General features: G+C 40.3%; 1 long non-coding RNA gene across 1 annotated transcript in view; it reads right to left on the reverse strand.

The window, feature by feature from the left end:
* LOC128843919 (uncharacterized) overlaps positions 1–16,453 on the reverse strand; it is a 193,862-nt gene that overhangs the window by 131,990 nt on the left and 45,419 nt on the right. The window contains exons 2-3 of the long non-coding RNA XR_008446389.1: positions 6,841–6,941; positions 6,475–6,555 (exon numbers count right to left, since the gene is read on the reverse strand). This is a non-coding gene — a long non-coding RNA (uncharacterized LOC128843919). The remainder of the gene's footprint in view (positions 1–6,474; positions 6,556–6,840; positions 6,942–16,453) is intronic.

Here is a 16,453-nt window from a genome sequence, read left to right on the forward strand (position 1 = left end):
AAGAAAACCATGTTCTTCTGTATGGATGAATCCAATTTGCTTTGGCAGCTTTCTGGTGGTCTTCACTGAACAGGCCTGTGAAATCTGCATTTTTTAGCTTTTTCACAAAAGAAACAACTTCTTATTTTAACATTTAATGGAAGGATTGTTTTTAAAAGTTAGGTTAAATGAAACCTATATGAAGTTATACTGGGAAAATATTACATTTTAGGAGATTAAAACACTCTGAAAAATGGGAACGAAATATTTCTTTTCCTGTTAACAGTACAAGCTCAATATTCAGACACTCTGTTTCAGCTAAAAAGGACAGATGGAACAGACTAAAAAATTCTAGAAATCACTTGTCAAAATATGCAGTAGTGTTGTTGCCCTGTTGGTCCCAGGATATAAGAGAGACAAGGTGGGTGAGGTAATATATTTTATTTATTTATTTAGAAGTTGGTCCAGTAAAAGATATTACCTCACCACTTTGTCAAAATATAGCATTTTCAAAATCACTAAAGGACCCTATCCTACTATAGTGTATAGGAATAGAGAAGTATCCCTTTAAATAGTTGGAGTCCCCTAATAGTACTCACTATGTTCTATACTTAGAATCTAGGAGAACCCTCCCAGAGCAGCAGTATATATAGGCTGCTAGACCTTGAGAGTTCTATGTGTATTCTGTAAACATGATTATTTTGACCCCACTGTGCCAGTGTTCTGTCCCTCACATTCTGTTTGTTGTGTATATAGCAAACGACACAACACCTACATTCCTTGCATGCTCAAGACACACACTGAAGACAATTATCAGAGGGGTAGCCGTGTTAGTCTGAATCTGTAAAAAGCAACAGAGCATCCGAAGAAGTGGGCTGTAGTCCACGAAAGCTTATGCTCTAATAAATTTGTTAGTCTCTAAGGTGCCACAAGTACTCCTGTTCTTCTTTTTGCGGATACAGACTAACACGGCTGCTACTCTGAAAAGAGGGTCCTGTGGCACCTTTGAGATGGCATCTGAAGAAGTGAGGTTCTTACCCACGAAAGCTTATGCTCCCAATAATTCTGTTAGTCTCAAAGGTGCCACAGGACCCTCTGTTGCTTATTGAAGACAATGGTATTTAACTTCACGAAGAACACAGGACTGGTCTGTATGAAGTAAACATAGTTGGGCTATATTTTGGCTGCTCATGGCATGTTTGCAAAGGGAAAGATAGTGCATGATTCCTTCCCTGCTAGTGGTTCAGAGAAAATTGCAGCCTAATGCTTTCCACAACCAAATCTCTGTACAACTTTTCATGAGTGATGTACCCGAATATTCGGATTTTGGGCTTATTTTTGGGCAAAAAATAAGCCCAACAATAAACCCATGGTAGCGAGTATCAGAGCCCAGGTCTACAGACTCAGGCTCACACTACGGCTCACACTACGGCACTAAAAACACCTGTGTAGACATCTGGGCTCAGGCTCTGAAGCCCAAAAAGGTTTCAGAGCCCAAGCCCAAATGCCTACACAGCAATTTTTAGCACTGTAGCACAAGCCCAAGTCTGTAGATTTGGACTCTGAGACTTGCTGCTGCAGGGGGATAAGAGGTTGGGTTTGCCATGTAGACATACCCTCAATCCTATGCCTTTCACTCCACAGCCTCCCTATCCTAGACTTATTTTCATGATATTTCCCATTGTTTCTACCTCTAACTTAGCCGTCGCAGTAGCAGGAATGGTGGGAATGATAGCATAGACAAAGTTCTGGCAGCTGCTGGCCTTACGAGCACATGCTCAGATCAAGGTTAGGTGTTACAGTGCTTGAAATACTAGCAGTTGTCTGGAACCATGTCTACAATAGCTGTCCTGAACCAGCTGCAGTAATCATGGGAAACTTTTGGCAGAAGACCCTATTGTAGTTACAAACTGACATACCTTCTCCATAAGCTCCCTTGCTGTGAAGTGTGGAGGAGCATCAGTGGTTGCTAGGCACTACAAAGAAAACAGGCCATGATTTCTAGAGATCTGAGTCTGGCACAAGGAACAGCTACTGTATCCTTTATAAAGGCAATCATAATAGTATGTACTTCTGAATGTACTCTGCAGACCTCAGAGACATTACTGCTGCCCTTTGCAGACAACATATCTCTAGCCATTGCTGCTTGTTCAAGGCCCCTGTATATATCCCATCCTCTAATACAGCAAAAGCTACAGCTGTCATGATCCAGTCCATGGTAATTTAAGTTTCCAAGTGAACGTGTAACAGACGCATGGCTACAGGAGTAAGATTTCATATTTCCGATCACATCATAGAATGGCTGATAATTGTCAGTGAAGTGTTTAGAATGAAAGAGATCCTTTCTTAAAGAAAAAGTACATGTGGTGAATTTAGACTGTCTGGCCATAGATATGTCTAATAAGAGTAACCAACTGTCTGAGCTGCAAATACAGTCTATTTTGATCATTATTATTATCTCCACAGGTACCACTGCTCTTTTGCCAGCCTATTTTCCATATTGTGCCAGTAAAACACACTTGTAACAACTGCTTCTTTCAAAGACAGTTGTTACAATAAAAGAAATTGAAATATAATAGTGATTTTTATTGCTTGGCATAGTTTTCCAAACAACAGTACTTTGTCCAGAAGCCTTATCGTGTTACAAGTTCCCTTAACACCTTGCTTGTTATCTGAAGATCTCCAAGCAACTGACAAGTAATGTGACAGGTTTCAGAGTGGTTTCAGCTTATGCCCAAATAAATGTGTTAGTCTCTAGGGTGCCACAAGTACTCCTCATTCTTTTTGCTGACAAGTAATGGGCTCATTCCTGCTCTTGATTGAACTCATGCATAGGAGCAGGCTGATGAATTCAAGCATGGTTGTGCTCTGAAAAGTGCTAATGTAAAAATGGCAGCCTCCTAACCCCCTCCCTGTGATTATTCAAAGACACATGAAGTGACTTAAGCAATGAAAAAAGAAATAAAAAAAAATAATATAAAAGTGATTACTGCCTTTTACACTTGTTAAAACTTCCAAGGGAGAAATGCATTCTACATCTTCTTGGGTATTCTTGAGTCTATTTCGTCTAGCAATTCAGGAGGAGATTTAAAAATCGTACCATGGGATGAGCTTCCCTGCAAGGGGGGTTTGCCCTGCATAGCTAGGATTAATTTCCTAGGGCCAGGAAAGACTCTTTGCTGCTACTGCACTTGGATCTGATACAGCTGGAAGGAGTGTACACAACCCCTGCAACAGATTAGAAGGGACCTCGATTTGCAATCACTAGCATTCAAAGCACAACACTTTCCAATGCTCTGCTACTCAATTACTGGCCTTATGGGGGTGGACCTGTCAAATGAGTCATGGGAGCTTGATCAAGGCACGGGGAGAAAATGTGCATATGCTATGGAGATATATAGATGTCCAAGGTCTCAAGAAGAGTACGGTAGCTTGAGAAAATTCTCAGGGAAACTCTGGAGAGAGATGCTACTAGAACTCTCAACAGCACTCCACTGGGGTGGGGGAGGGATATATGTAAATACTGGAATCTCTCTTAATCTGCTTGTACTTTTCTTAAAATCCATATTTATACCCTTGCCAACTCTGTGCTAAGGTTTGTATCTTCTTTTTGTAAGATATTTTCCCTTCTATTAGAGATACTAAAGTTCTATTCATTTTAAGTGCTGTAGATTGAAGTCACACAAAATGCCACCACTTGCATCACCAGGAGAATTGCCTGCTAAGTTCCAATAAGTTACATCTGTGACAATCTTACAACAGCAGTGGGGTTGCACAAGTGTCACTGAAGAACTAATTTAAACTTTGTTAGGGGTCCTATGTTTGGGCAGAAAAGATCCTGATCTGATTTTCAGAGCGTTGGTTGAGTTTGCTGGAATGGCAGTTAAAAAAAATCCCCCATCAGTTTACTTGGAAAATGTACACAGGTGATATCAAATAGTGAGAAAATAAACCAGAAACTCCATGCTGCTTTTCTTTATAGTCACTTTCAGAGCAGAACTGTACTTTAAACTATGCTGTGTTTGGTAAGTAACTGATTCTTGGAGAAATTTTCTAAAACAATTATGAGATTTAGGCGCACAAGCTTCATTGACTTTCAAGGAGAATTATGCTACAAAATCCCGTGGGTGCTTCTGATAGTCTCCTCTTCAATCATTAGGGAATGTTAGGCATGGAAAATTAATCAAACTTGCCCAATGTGCCTCAGCAGCTTAGTGACAGAGCTCGGGAAAGAATCCAAATCTCTTGACTCCCATTCAGTTGATAGTGTTGTCTGTCTCATTCTCAATCACAAAATAAATCCTAAGACAGCTAGACAACTTTTTCTATCAAGTTCTCCCTGCTGGGAATCTGGATGTTACTGATGACACAGGGAAAATTCAGGCTATGAAAACCTCCCACTTGAAGAGGAATTTACCAATTGATTTTCAACTTTCCCCTCCATTGGACACAAATATTTAAATTTTGCTAAGCACATAACAGTTTAACTGGCAAAAACATCTGGTTACTTAATGCAAAAAATAGGTTAGATTGCACTGAGGAACAGAATGCATATTTATTTTGACTTTCTAAGAAAGAAGCAAAACATGAGTTTTGATTTCTCACCAAAGATAGAAAACATTTTCTAGACATCATACCCCAAGTTGTTGGGACCCTATTCACTGTAATCAAAGTGAACTTGAGACAGTTAGGAGGCAGATATTCAAATTAAAATGTCACCATCACTACTTTCATGATTTTCAACAATAATACCAGGTAACATAGGGATTATGAATGTAGCAGAGAATAAGAACTAACATCTGGAAGTTGAAGGAAGACTCAACTTATAAATAAGGCACAATTATTTAACAGTCAGGCTGATTAACCATTGGAACAAAACTACCAAGGGAAGAGATGGATTCTCCATTTCTTGAAATCTTCAAATCAAGACTAGATGCCCTTCTAAAAGATATCTTTCAGGCAAATGGAAGTTATTGGGCTTAATTTGGTCCAGGAATAATTGGATTAAATTCTGTGGCCTTTAATATACAGGAGGTTACACCAAATGATCTAATGGTTCCTTCTGACTTTAACATCTATGAATCTATTTGTAATAGAGCTGTGCTGAGAAATTCCATTTTGATATTTTGAAATTTGGTTTTTGTCCTGATTTGGAATGAGAACCAAAAATTTTGAAATTCTCCACAAAAGGGAAAACCCAGGAGTTCCCAGCATGTGAACCATCCACCTGGAGGGCTGCCCTGAAACCTGGAAGTCTTGGCAGGCATGTTTCAAAGACTGCTTGGAGGAATTTAATCTAAATTGAACCAGCTACACAGAATGTTTCAATTTTGAACAAAAATTGATAAAATCTGAGGGAAAATGTTGAGGGAATATTTCTGACTAGCTCTAATTTGTAGTGAATGTTTTTTAAGAAATTAGCAAGCAAAAAAAAATGCTTAATGACTATTTAAAAAACACCAAGTTCCGTTCATTGTAATTTAAGGATCATATTATTTGTTGCACAAAAGTATTTGGACATCTGTGAGGTACCTGTGAAAATGTTCACGAATCCTGAAAGTTTATTCATCTAAATATTTTTATTGGAAAGGCGTTATTCAGTCTTTGCTATCTGAAAGTTCCTGACATCCAAACAAGGAGCAGAAATAATGCTATGTGACACAAAATGAATAACAAAAACAAATAGTCAAAATTAACTACTAAAAATAGATAGGCTAAAATGTTACTTGTCCAGACTACCCAGCAAATATTGAAAAATAACAAATGCACTAAAAAAATAATGTTAATGAAATATTTACTACCCCCAAAAGGGCTAAATTCATAATGAATTTTATTCATAATGAATCTCATCTAGCTCTGATATTTTTAAGTATTGTAAGTCACAAAAATTGTTGTTAATAATTTCAGGTCTGCATTAATGTGTCTTGTCTCTACAGTGACACACATTATTAAAGTGCAGCATTATACACAGAGAGGTCCCATGAATCTAACCACAGCTGCAGTGAAGTGGGATATAATTAACTCTTACATAGTTCAGATATGCAAGGATTGAGATACCTGCCAGCCACAAACAACTTATGTCTGGTCTTCAAAAACTGTGTGTGTGTGGGGGGGGGGGGGGGGGGGGGAGATATCTGAGTAAACCAACAAAATAATATTGTATTATTATTGATACTTCATGAAACACACATTATCTTATGTAAACAATGCTAACAGCTTGATGCATTATAAATCTTGTTTGTATTACTTATTTTCCCACTCCCTCTTAATTGGGTCCCTAAATTCTATGAGGAGATGCCATGGGCTAAATGGGCATGGAGACTGAAAAAGAGTAGTCAACATTAAAAGTGAACACTTACCAACCGCTGCCACTCGCTACTATCAGAAATCATGTCATTGTATGTCACACACCATTCTCTAAAAAATCTAGTGCATAAATGGTTTATCTGAGACTGCTACGTGGTAGCACTTAAAAAATGGTGGTGACTATTGTACCTTCTCATCCTTTGCAGATGGTCCTCCTGGTTCTGGTTATGAATACATGAGCAGAGAGGTATGGAAAAGCTTGCACTATACCTATAATTGTGGATAAATACAGAAAATCAGTCTCCGGTGCTATCAATCTGGTATTTTCAAGAGTACTATATTCACTTAAAGTACATAAATAAAATAACACAAGGTGGCAGGAGAAATATTATGATATATATGCAATGTTTTTGTCGGTCCACATTGGGACTGAAATGACAGTCACAACAGAACAGTTTTTTAACTGAATTTTCACTCCTGAGAAGGAGATGTGTGATCCTTGGTCACACCTCCAATCAAAGGAAATCATTAAAGTATAATATGTACAGAACTTACCTATGTAGTGCTTTGTACACAGCATCATGCCACGCAGGTGGAAATGGGCTGCTACTTTCTGACAAAAATGTATTCCTCTTCTAAAATTATTACCACTCTTTCTGTCAAATTAAAAGTGAAAGTGATGATGAGCCAGCACAAGGAAACAGAACACAATTTAAAACCTGAAACATAACAGAAGGGAAAAATGCTAAAATACATGCAATTATCTCAATTAAAGTTCTATCGAAGAATGTATCGCTGGCAGTCTACATATTTAAGATACCTGAAAGCGCATGATTGGTTTGCTGGAACACTTAATTACACTGCTTGCTGTTTTACATAAGAATCTGAGACCTATTTTCATTGGCAAAGATTTAACAGACTGAGGAAACGGGCCACAGAAAAGATGGGATTTATTTTCAGGTATCCTTAATTAAAATTGAGTTAGGTAAAATACTTAATGCTGGAGGATTTGTCCCTTTGGGGATGTTTTGGTTATAATATGGCTACATGCTGGAAAAAAATGAATTACATTATCTTAAATATTTAAAATAGTAATAGTTTGCTCTGAAAATCAAATTATTTTCTTATCCCTTGTTGGAAAGTATCAGTGTCAAAGCGTAGTTAAATATGCAACTTAAATGTCAGGTCTTGCCCATGAAGCTGAATTTAATGATCCAGAGTTAGCAAAGGTACAAAGGGATCAGTGCATGTTCCTCTTATTCTTTGCTTTTTATTCCACCCACAGTATCATTTTATATAAAAACTTGTACATGTTTCTCGTTTCTGCTTTTATTCATGTCCTTCATTCCCTTAGTAATAAAATAATCTTGTTTAAAAACTCCCAATGCTTATTGGTTTCTTTTGTCTTTCTTCAATAACTTGAAGACTGTAAAGTTAGAGATTAATGGACAGCTTACTATACTCAGTCCCTATGAGAAATATTCATAAACATCAGAAAACAAACCCCAGAGCATGACAAGGTTATAAGTATTGTTAAAAACATTTGTCTTCCAACCAGCTCATTAGTAATACTATGATAACAGAGAGCTAAATAAAAATGTTCAGAGGCTGTATTAAAAATGCAAAAATACCATGTGCTTTTCTGACTGTGTAATCTCAGCTGAGAAAAGAGAAAACAAATGAATATAGTTTAATTGTAAATAATGATCTTGTTGTATGGTTAGGTTTTCCACCCCTAGTTTTATACTCTGTTTTAGGACAGTATATTAGAGTAATGAAATATCTCTGCAAAAACTGGCCTGTTTGGACATTGAAACACATGGTCGGTAGAAAGCAGAATCCCAAACAAGATAATGGGATTTCTCTTAATTTGATTTGCCACAGATGCATTTAGCATGTCAGCTTCCTCCTTGTGGAGATGCTACTATTTATATTTTGGCTGCTAATTAACCTGGCCACTCAGACTGGTACATAATGCCGTTAGCTGACCTACCGTTCCATATAAATCTAATTTGGCCTTGAAGAGCACTGCTAGTTCGATGAACATGAGGAATCATCTGTCAAACAGCACAGTAGCCTATTGCATCTGGTGAAAATAGGAAGTTCTGCATCCAGTTTGGTGTTTGGTAGAGCAGAGGGAGGAAGAATAGTAGTCACTGCAAATAACAAATCAATTTCTTCCCCAAATGTTGCTCTGAGTATGGCAATTTAATAATAAAGTATGATATTGAAGGGACATGAGAGCTATAAGAAAAAGATTTAAAATTGATTTTGAAAGTTTCTGAACTAGGCCATGGAATGGATGGCCTGTGTTGAGGTAAATGCTTAGTCTCACTCCTAAAACTCCTTGTAGAGAGTGACATTTCAATTTTCCCCAGCTTTGAGAAGCTTGATTTTTACAGCTTCACAGCTCAGTCTTTGAGAAGCACCTTCTAGCAGTTATAATAAAGTATACTGAGTGGGGATATGGACAACATTGATAAAGGGGCACTAATCCTTATCCTCTGTGAAAAATAGTCTGAAAGCAGATTCCATCCTGAGGAGAGAAAAAAAAAATACTAAACATGACTAGGAGTAACCTATTTTTCAAAGAGCATTTGGGAGCCTAAATGCATCTTTCTACTAATATACAATATATATGGATGGCCATGTGATTTAAAAACATTTTAACAACAAAAAATTAAGTAGAAGTAAAAAAAAAATACATATAGTTTTATAGTGCAATGGAATGAGGAAGGAAGAAAAAATAACTTAAATGAGTTTTAGGAGCATCTAGCCTGTAAGATTTCACACATCAATGTGAAGATTTGCATTTGGGGTTGGAGATTTCTCTTTTAATTGGTTCCCATATCACTATTTACAACTTCAGCAGTGAGCTTTCAAGGCCTCAGCTAAATGGTGCTCACAAAGTTCTACCAGAGCTAACACCAGCATAATTCATGGACAGCCTCTCTGTACTGGAAAGAACAATGATCTTAGAATCTCTTAGGCCTCCAGAACAAGTGAGAATTACAACTCTCCCTGAATATACATTGGAAAGTCCCCAAGATTAAATCTTGAAAAATGAACTTGTGTCATTTTTCATGAGCCATTTAAATATATCAATGTCTCAGAGACAATAGTTAGGTTTCAGAATATCACTGTTAGGCATAGAGAGGAACAGCAATGATTAAGGGTCAGATCCCCAGACTGAAATATCCAGGATTCAGTCACCAGGAAGAGGTTGAAATCATACTGAGGCAAGTCAACCATTAAAACTGGAGAACAACAGGAAATAATGTGTGGGGAAATCAATACTTGTCAGAATCAAAATACCCAAAGATATGCCAGATGACCCAGGTTTTATCGTTTATTATTACAAAAAACAACATTCAGAAGTCTGGACACCAAAGGCTTAATTGCATGACAGTATCACTTTCTTCAATAGCAGGAATTGGAGATGTGAAGACGTGTAATACAAACATCACAAAATATGCTGATAGGGTATAATGTGATTAATCAAAAATGTGACAACAGCTTGCCATAACTGGCTGATCAACACTGGGCATTAACTAGTGTTCTGTATGTTTTGCTGTTTTTCATGCTCTATTAACTAGTAATAGAGCATGAAAAACAGCAAAACATACAGAATGAGCCAAAAAGAGCAATCTGCAACATCAGCGTGCTGTTGAATTTACTTTGGATACTGATTAATTAAAACCAAAACTTTTCATTAAAAAGTATTGCTTTCAATGAGAATCGTCAGAAGGAATTCTCCGATCCAGGATGGAATTTCTGATGTGTTCATGAATTCACCTACCCCTACCTGATTAGCCAATAGCCTAGCGGTTGCAGCACTTTTCGGGGATGTGGGAGACCTTAACTAACAGGCTATAGAGCAGCTATCAGCAACCTTTGGCACGCGGCTCGCCAGGGTAAGCACTCTGGCGGGCCGGGCCGGTTTTTTTACCTGCAGCGTCCACAGGTTCGGCCGATTGCAGCTCCCGCTGGCCGCGGTTCGCCTTCCTGGGCCAATGTGGGCGGCAGGAAGCGACGCAGGCCAAGAGATGTGCTGGCCACCTCTTCCCGCCACCCCCATTGGCACAGAGCGGCAAACCGCGGCCAGCGGGAGCCACGATCGGCCAAACCTGCGGACGTGGCAGGTAAACAAACCGGCCTGGCCCGCCAGGATGCTTACCCTGGCGAGCCGCGTGCCAAAGGTTGCCGACCCCTGCTATAGATTAAGTCTGTCTCTCTCTTTCTCTCTCTAGTCCCGTGAAAATTGAATTATTTATACAAAGTAGAACAGTTCCATCAGGAGAAACTGACTGACTTGATAACCTGGTGGCTAATATGCTCACCTAGAATTTGGCAAACCCAAGTTTAAATCCCTGGGTTGATTCAGCCAGACCAGGAACTTAAACCTGAGTCTTCTATGTCAGTTGAGTGCCCAAACCACTGGACTATTTGCTATCCTGTTGCTCCCTCAAAAATATTGCAAGGTCTTGATTTAGTCCTGTTGAACAAAAACAAATCTAGAAACCTCATTTTCCTCCCCACAAAACGGGATTGTGGTTTTCTAGACCTCCTTACCAGCCATCATGGACATACACAGCTGGATAATTGAGTATCAAATTGAGTTAATTGGTAAGAACAATAGGGGGGCTGATCAAGAAAATACAAGCAAACTTTCTGGTTTAGAGTCCTTAGAGGGGATCTGAATTTGAGTCCTTCATTTGTCCCTTGTGTCCCATCTCAAGAGTGAATGAGAGCACTGCATGCAAAACACTTGTTGCCTTCCAGGAGAGAGCACCCTGAGTGATTGCTTCTGGCTAACGTATGGAGTAGTATTAAATGGTATTGGAGTGAGCTGCAACCATGCCCTCTTCAGTTGGATTTATGTGACAGATGTAGCCTCAAGTTCTTCTGTTTTGTTTTTTTCATATAGCAGGAGCAATTTGGTGGGAACTGATGGTAGCAGATCAGATCTCGCTTGCTCAACATAATTTTTGTTTTTTTTAATTATTCAGGCACCAGGTCAAATAAAAATTTGAAGCTTTCGTATGGTTTTGCTTTGTGTGCTGGAGGTTTGTTCCTGGATGTATTATTTCTGTTCAGCTGGCAACAAGGCCTTAATAATTGAGCGAGTCTAGAATTTTATCACCACCATTTACTCATCCTTAATTTCAGCAATGCATATCAGCTCCACTTCTGCTATGATTGACACGCAGATGATAGTTTTATGAACCAAATAAAACTTGTTTATTTATGGCTTGGTGCATCCAGATGCAACTTACTACCTGCATGTCTGTCCTTTTTCAGTACTTCAGGATCCAATAAATCTACAACTGAATTCCTGCAATGTTGCATGGGGACTAAATGGTGTGAGTTTCTCACATTGCAAGTTTAACTATCTTAGGAGTTCATTGAACTAAAAATGCAAATGTTTATGTATTATTGTGGGATTGTATGTAACTTCTCGGGGGTGGTGGGGAGAGGAGGGGAGATATGGTCAGTGTAAACCCTGGGAAGTGTTATGAGTTTCAAAGGACTTTTTTAAACAGTGTGCCAGGCAACAAAGCACTTTTGGGACAAACAAAGTTAAAGAGGGTTCCCAGAAACTCTCTAGAGGAAAATGTATGCAAATATACCCCTTCTGGTTATGCAAGAACTCAGTCATTTGAAGCTTCACCCTAAGGAGAAGACCTATGGTTGCAGATCACCTGTTATAGGAGGACAGGCTCAGAGGCCCACACTGTATAAAGGACTGACTCTCAGGTTCATAAGTTTGTTTATTCTGAGCCAAGGTGGTTATGAACTTGTAGCCACAGAAAAACCCTTTGGTGGGGTTTGAAGGACTGATTCCTACCAGAGCCCTTGTTGGAGCTGGGGTGATCGCTGGCAAGCTTATTAGCATTCAAGTAGGCGCTTTTATTATTTTAATATGTTTTCTCTGTAATGCTTTCACTTTAAAAAATAATTGTGCTTGCTTAGGATAAACTGTGGTAACTTATAACAGTGGGCAATTCTGCTGTTTATAACCTGAGGTGAAATGCAAAGCAGGTCAGTTTAGGCAGTCTGACTTGTTGGGGAATGCACTGGGTAGGCAGAGACTGTGCAGCCTGGAACTACTCAAGTCAGTGAGAGAGATGTGTGCCTCCACCAAAGAAACGTGACCCTTGGTGAACCATAGAGGGGGAACACAGATGCACACCAGTCCTCAGTTCCTGTCTCCTGGCACTTGGTTCCTGTCTTCCTCCCTTGGCCTCGGGTTACACACTGAGGTTCCTGCCCCAGTCACACCGAGGATACCCAGTCTCCAGCTGCCCCAGACTGACCATTACTCCTCCTTCCCCATTCAGACGTACCCACAACTCCTTCCCTCATTCACAGGCCCCTGTTTTGGATTTTTATATTTCCTACTCTCCCCTCAGTGGCAGCAGCTGGTCCCTCAGTGGTAGGAGGTCTCAGAGAAGTAGTTGCAGCAGCTAGGGTCCTGCAGAAGTTGTGGGCAATGGGACTCCCTTGATGGCTGATCTTTCAGCAGCAGAGAGTCCCATGGTTACAGATCTCACAGAGTTTCTGGTGACAATGGCAACTTGTATAACTGCAGAATGTTCCTCAGTGGCAACAACTCTGGTGGTAGCAGCAGATTCCTGGAAAGCAGCAGATATCTGTGGCAGTTCCTCACATGGCTTCCCAGATCTCCATATACCTTGGGGAAATACTCTGCAGACTGCAGTTTGGGAACCTCTGGCATCAAGAGTAAATTCTACATTAGCATGATGGTATGTCAAGCATAAGAAAAGAGATCTAACTAAGTATAGGCCTGTCAGTCTGAAATAAGTCATAACTGTCCCAAAACTCTATACTGGAAAGAAATGAAACATTATTTAAGGTCTAAAAAGTCTTAAGGTCTAAAAACTTTTTAAAAATTATTCCTGATTTTTGTCTGGGATAAGTCATAGAATGCATATGCCAAAACAGTATGTGAAAGCCTATTCTTCCTATAGTTCCAAACCAAAAAGGAGTGGATAATCATCTGAACTTTTACATGCTTACCAGCAAGTCTTTTAGGATTCACCTGTAGCTAGAATTGACATTTCTGAGATGGATGAATCTCTCTGTCTGTGACTTAAACTTGTTCAAAGTATTTAACTATCACAGGTCATTTTCTTCTCCAAAGAACCTCAATTTTTTTTCTGAAAAGTCAGGTTTTAACAATTTCAGGACTGGCCGGCACTTACAGAATGTAATTAAGCCTTACAGAAGTTAACCTTCATGGGGGGAGGAAAGGGGGGAGAAGAGTCATGTATCAGTACAGTAACTGTTGTTCAAAATGTGTTGTGTATATATACATTCTACTGCCAGTGCACCTCGTGCACTGTAGTTGGAGACTTTTGCCAGCAGTATCACTAGTCAACACAAGCACTTGATCTCCTCATGAGCTGGGCCGAGGGCATAGAAGGGGCATATCCACTGCCTCTCTGCATTTCTTCACACCAACGTATACGTAAAGTCCAAAACAGCAGGAAAGGTGGGAGAGTTGTAGAATGTATATGTGCACAAAATATCTTAAAGAACAACAGTTACAGAATAGATAAGTAAGCATGCTTTCTCCTTCAAGTGATAGTGCACCTATACATTCTACTGCAGGTGATGCACCAGCAGTTCCCTTCCAAGTGGTGGGACTTCGGATCACTTGAGCAGATTTTTTTGCAACATCAACTTGCCAAAGGTGGCATTGTGTCTAGAGACTTGACTGATGGTGTAATGTCTGGAAAAGGTATGTACAGATGACCATATTGCTGCTTTGCAGATATCCACTATAGGGATGTGTCATAAGGTACACAAAGACCACACTGGGCAACATGGGTTTAATGAGCTAGTGTGGGCTCAGGCAGCCCCACCCCCCTCACACCTGTGAGAGAGGTCAGAATTGGAGTGAGGAGCTTTAAGAGGGAGAAACCCAGCTCAGTTAATGGCAGACCAGATCTTCAGTCCTCAGCTCCTGGAGAGAGGGCCAACTAAAGGTAGGAGCGCCTTACTGACTACTGCCCAGTAGCCCCTCCATGAAGGAAGGAAGGGCCTGACTTTCCTTGAGAGGGGACTATTCCTCTCTATTACCGTGAACTTAGTATAGGGCCACAGCCTGATGAGCACCCTCTGAAAAGAGAAAGCCTTAACCCAGCTTTGGACAACCCATTTGTGTTAATTACCCTTTCTTTCTGTTCATTGACAACCCCAGAAGAGGTGGATTATCTGGGGACCAGCTAGAGAGATGAGCCTTTTAGGGTTGGAACTGAAGTGGGAAAACCACCTAGACATCCCAGAGCCATAGCCTAGGTGAGTGCTTGGGCCCCACCCAGAGCCTAGGGGGTGCCCCAGTAACAGAATGTTGTTCAGAAAAGCTGATGTAGTTGATTGAGCTCTGGTAGAGTGAGCTGCTATCGTTGGTGGAGAGACTCTAGCAAGATCATAGCACAGCCAGGGCCGGCTCCAGCTTTTTTGCCGCCTCAAGTGGTGAAGAGAAAGAAAGGGGGGGAAGCTGCGATCGGCGGCACTTCGGCGGCCGGTCCTTCCCTCCGAGAGGGACTGAGGGATCCGCCGCCAAATTGCTGCCGAAGACCCGGACGTGCGCCCCTTTCCATTGGCCGCCCCAAGCGCCTGCTTCCTATGCTGGTGCCTGGAGCCAGCCCTGAGCACAGCCCTTTATGCAGTCAGAAATCCAATGTGAAATTTGCTGCGCTGTTACTGGTTGACCCTTAATTCTCTAAGTAAAGTCACAAAGAGTCTGGGAGAAGATTTGAAAGACTTTGCATAGTGTAGGTAAAATGCCAAAGCTCTGCAAACATTTAAGGTATGGAACACTTCTTCAGCTGTGGACGAGTGAGTGTTTAGAAGAAAAAAAAAACCACCAGAAGTTGAATAGTTTGAATGAGGTGGAAAGCTGACATCACCTTTAACGTGAACCTAGGGTCCATCCTAAGGGAAACCTTATCTTTCTGAAAGGCTACAAAAGGAGGATTAGCTAAGAGATCTTCAAGTTTTGAGACTCTCCTTGCAGAAGTGCTTGACACCAGAAATGCAGTCTTCATACACAATAGAGCTAGTGAGGTTCTCACCATAGGTTCAAAAGGGGAATACATTATGGGATCTTAACCTAGTTTTCTCCAGACTAAAGATACTGGATCAGACACAGTAGGGTAGACCTTGACTAGAACTTTCTGAAATCTGGATATCAAAGAGTGAGAAATGGCATACTGCTGATATAGACAGCCAGGTGGACTCTCAATGAACTGATGGAAAGGCCAGCTGATTAAGAGTTAAGGTTGCTTGATGTTATGTTATTTCCTTGCAGAATGTTGTGTTGAGCAAAACTCAAACTTCTGAAAACTAGGAAATGCAGAGTTAAAATTGTCTATGCAACCGTAACTCTACCCTATTTCAACAATGCCCTAGGAAAGCGGTACAGTGTTACCAATTCATGATATTGGATGTGTCCACTAAAGCCCCAGTTCCTGGAATAAGCAGTTACATCAGCTTCCATTTAAAAAAAAATTGTCCTCATGATTGCAGAGAAAAACTTGAAAATGTGAACTCTAGTGGCTGAAAATCCAGAGGCAAACAAAAAAAAAATACATGTAGGATTTTTATAAGTGGCATGATTTTTAAAGCAGTATGGCCTGACTCATAATTTTGACAGGTTTGGACTGGCAGTGACTTAAAATGCTGATGGGTTATTATTTATATGCATCTCAATAGTAACTAAGGACCCTGGGGCAGGCCAACATTTGTCAGAGGTCACAGCAGGGTTTTTCTTCTTCTGAGAACTCAGACCATCCTCAGAGATCAAAGTTGAAACATCAAAACAGAGTTTTCCCTGTACCTGGGACAGATTGCCTGCAATATCCTCCCACAATCTCTCTCCAGACTAGCATACATGTACCAGAAGTCCTGGGAATACACTACCCAGCATTCCCTCTGAATTGAGATCAGATGGAAGCTTCCACTCACTTTGCTTCAAGGGTTCCATTCTTGGGCAGAGGCAGCAGTCCTGCTGTACTTACAAACATCCCTACTGCCTCCCCAATACTGCTTCCTTTTATTTCTAAGTGGCTGTTCTTCTTGTCCTACAACTCTGCCTTTACCATAAAACTGCTGCAACATGTTTAAATGGTTCTAGATA

Source organism: Malaclemys terrapin, chromosome 10 (genome assembly GCF_027887155.1).
Source record: "Malaclemys terrapin pileata isolate rMalTer1 chromosome 10, rMalTer1.hap1, whole genome shotgun sequence".
NCBI classification, from domain to species: Eukaryota; Metazoa; Chordata; order Testudines; family Emydidae; genus Malaclemys; species Malaclemys terrapin.